Here is a 4,440-nt window from a genome sequence, read left to right as displayed (position 1 = left end):
AGAGCTTTTTAAAGGATTAGATAAAGGATTCGAGGGTGGGAGGGAGGATAAAAAATTCCTTACCTGATGGAAACGGAGCTTCCTAATCGGAAATCAACATCTGCTTACCAAAATTATCAAAACCAACAAAACGTATTTTATTTTTTTAATTCCACAAATTTAAATATTCGTAACATGATTTTTCTTTGGTATGTATGCGCAAATCAGTATGAATATCAGTATGAAATCAGTATGTATATGTAAATCGGTATCAGTATTATATGCGCAAATCAGTTATGAATCTCATTTGAAATAAATGAAGCTAAAAAAGAAGCCTTTTAATGATGACTTCATTATCAGGAACACGATTTTTATACTATCAATTTTTCCTGCTTATATAATTTTAAAAAAAAGAAAGAATTTTTCATGTAATACTCTTTTTTGTAAGATTATAAGGTATTTTTATTATTTTGCTTAGATACGTTAAAGTACAGAGTGATTACAATTAAAGTCCAGTTTCAAATGCTGCAAAAGAAGAAAGATTAGTCAGAATGACTTCAAATATGACATGAATATGCTTGAAGCAGATGGAAGCGGTATGGCATAAGAAAAGTAACTTCAAAATGTATCAATAGATGGCGCTTTAACTGGCATAACGAAAGTGGATGTGGCAACCAGTGATATTTTGAATCGAAATACCATGGTTTTGGCATGAATTGCACATTAAATCAATTGCATTATTCAATGTGTACAATTGTTCTTTTTTTTGTGTATGTGTGTGTGCATGTTTGCATTCCACTACTTGTCCCTTCCAATAATTTTGTGGCCACACCTTTTACTGACGTCGAAGCAATTGATTTCCTCCCTCTTCCAGATTTCACTTCAAAAGAACTTAACTCCAAATTTTTTAATCATTTTTTTTCAAACTCTTGGCAAACATCGGACCACAGCCTTTATTCATACACCTTAATGACCAGAATTTCTTTAAAGTTGAGCTAGCTACACAAGCAAAGCATAGTGTAATCCTTCATTGAGAAATTCATGGAAAAGCTGCTCAGATGCAGTATGAGGAAAACGCACATACCTTGCGTTTCTGTAACAAACGCAACGTGTCATGAGCTTGCGTGTCTTTTAATTTGCAAAGTATACTGCTTACAGTGCCCTCTGTTGATACACTTTGAAACTTTTTTTTCTTATACCATACTCTTTTCTCTTTTTCAAATATAGTATTCAGTTTAAATTTGAAGTCATTCTGACCAGTGATTCTTTTTTTTACAACATTTTGAAAGTGATACTTTAATTATAATCACCCTGTATGTCTGATATTCTATTTTGTACCGCTTATATTTGGAAAAAAAATTCTATGGTCTAAAATTTATTAAATGAAATGAAATTCACCCAATTAATCATTTTCTAATTGTGTTTAATCGTTTCAGGACAAAAAAAAATTCTAGCAATGTTTTTGGCAACGAAAAAGATGTTAAAAGTGGTTAAACTAGAGAAATTATTTGTTTTAACAGCTTTGCTTTCCCTTTTGTCCACCATTTATGCAAATTGATTCTTTAATAATGCTTTGTCTCACTTGTTATTTAGTCTTAAACTACAAATAATAAACAGATATTATGTAATGTGTTCGATTTTAATGATTTGCATTAGAAATTTCATTCTTTAGTATTGATATTATTTTTGAAAACTTCCAGATTGTAAAGTTTTAATTTTAAATGGTACCCAGATCATTGCTATTCAAATAGTTATGCTTTGGATTTAATGAAACTTTTTAAAAATTAATTTAAACAAAATTACAAATATTCTGTCTTATCCATCAACATATGGAAATTGAACACTTAGGCTCAATTGGGCTAAATGATTAATCGGATAAGCTACAGTGATGTAAATAGTTAAATTGATATGCTACTGCAAGGGAGGAACCTACCAATGTCAGTTAATTGTAAATTCTGAAGTTACAGAAAAATATACGATGGAAATTTTAATTACGAAGTTAAAGAGCACGAGAGATTTGTCAAAGGTATATTTTGCTGACATATATAAATTGACATTAATACAAATCCAAAACTATTTTGGCCTAACCCAAAAATACTCGCTTATACTAAAGGGCAAAGCGCTGAAGATCGCCATTGAGACAGAATATGCTGTTTAATCAACGAAAGGCTTACAAACATCACCACACCATAAGTCAAATTAAGGGTATACATAAAACGTTTTTTTCCAAAAAAATAAAATAATTAAATTAATAAACAAGTTTATTCTGGAGCAAAGAAATATATATTGGAAATCTACATAAAAAAGCAGAAAACAGGCATAAACACAATAAAAACTCAATGCACAGCATAATTATGTTAAATAATACATATTAAACACTTAAAATATAATCAATGAACAAAAACTGATTGTGTTTTAAATCCAAACGATCTAAGATGAATACACGACTCTTTTCACTTTCGAACCACAATTCTTTTTATAAGCATAGCATCTATTATATTTCTTATGGGGGAAAAATGGCCTTACACATAAATTAAATTTAAATTTAAAAAAATCTACAAAAAATAATAAAAACGAATGAGGAATATCGCCAATGAGAAAACTTTTCTGCTTCTCGAATTATTTTTGCAGAATAAATTAATGCAGTAGATAGATTCATTTAAAAATTATAAGCAGCCTTGCTTCTGCAGATAAAAGTATTTCATCTCTAAGAATTACCAGATGCAAAAATATTCTACAAACACAAATAGCAGATAAATGCAAATAGCTGATAAGTGTTTCATTCAAATTCTTTCTTCCCTTCTTTGCATTTTGTCATATCTGCTATTTAATCTTTTTCTATTTTGATAAAGCTTCTTTGTATATGCTTAAAAGACATCCGTTTCGTTTACGGGTAAAGTTAATATGTTACAGACTCAGAGCTTCTCGTAAACTTATTAGTCATTTTGCGCTATTCAAACGACAATTTATCATATTCGTGTGCCCACCATGCATTTTCTTTTTTAAATTTCTGATGCTCATCAGCTTTATAGTTGGAATTTTGGCTAAATCTTCAAGATGAGAATAAGAACTCTAAAATTTAGAAATGAGAATTCTAATATTTATTGCTAGGAAAAATGCAATGTACCTCATTATCAGAGAATAAACCATTTGTTGTATTTGGATAATACATTTATGGCTGTGCTTTGATCCTTTCATTATTTATTTAAGACAAAAAGGATTTAAATATTCATTCTCTTTTGTATTTATTACAAGACGTTTTGTTACTTAATATATACTTTTATTAGCATTTGATGTTATTTCTTTTTTAAACTATAAATTAGCCTTTTAATCTCAACTGGTAATATGAGTGTGACAGTTGTGTATGTCTGTTGCACTCCACAAGTAACCAGTTGGGTCTAAAGATACCAAATTCAGTTTAAATATGCGTTGGAGGATATGAACGTATACTTAGAAGTACTATTTTTGAAATCTTAACTCGAATTTTAATTAGTTAAAATTCAAGCAAAATTTTGGAAGTGATTCAGAGATAATTTCCGGAACTTTTATTACATAAAAACAATTTTTGATCATTTTCAAAATTAAAAAGCCGTCTTTTCTTTTCTACCAATTTTGCTTCCGTATATACAAATTTTTCAATTGAAAAATTTTTTGGTCGCAACACTATTTTCCTTGATACTGTGAATTCACATTATCTACAAAGCTCCATCAAGTGTTTTGGCACATATCGTTTACATCGTTAAAATTCGAATAAAAATTATTCCTTTTACGTTAAGACCAATGTAATTTCAACATTCATTTTTACTTGACATTACATCTATGCAAATCATCATTGTTACATCAAAATGTCAAATTTGTCGAATATTTTATTGATGCAAAATTCTTGTATTGTTAGTTATATTTTTTTTATAAATTATTTCTGATTTTTACAAGATGTCTCATGTCGATAATGGTTACAACTGTTACCTAAGCATTTCACATATTTTGCTTTCTATGACTTTTGATGTAAGACATTTTGGTATAACAATTTTTAATGTTTTTCGATCATAGAATTTTGTATGCAAAATCAAAATTGTATTATTTTCCTTAAATGAATGTATTGTACGAATTTTTTATATGATTAGATATTTATTTTCGAATTTAGAAATCATCTACTTTGTACACGAGAAGAAAAGATTCAAAACGCTAATTCATAATATTTCTGAAATTGATAATGTTAGACAGTTTGGATTTAATACAATTTTTTTCACTCTTGATTGATTTTAAAGACCAACTTTTTCAATGATAAAAATAATTTGTTTGGTCATTACTAATCGCTACTATTATTACTTGTCATATAATTTTATGTAAAAAAGTTTCTTTCTAGTGAACTGAATTTTAGTGAACTGAATTTAAGTTTTGACAAATCCTCTAAAATATTATGAACAATATTTGGTAATACCCACACAATTCTGACGTTCA

The sequence above is a fragment of the Argiope bruennichi genome, chromosome 8, assembly GCF_947563725.1.
Source record: "Argiope bruennichi chromosome 8, qqArgBrue1.1, whole genome shotgun sequence".
NCBI lineage: Eukaryota > Metazoa > Arthropoda > Arachnida > Araneae > Araneidae > Argiope > Argiope bruennichi.
The sequence above is the reverse complement of the archived record's forward strand: the minus strand, read 5'-3'. Positions refer to the sequence as shown.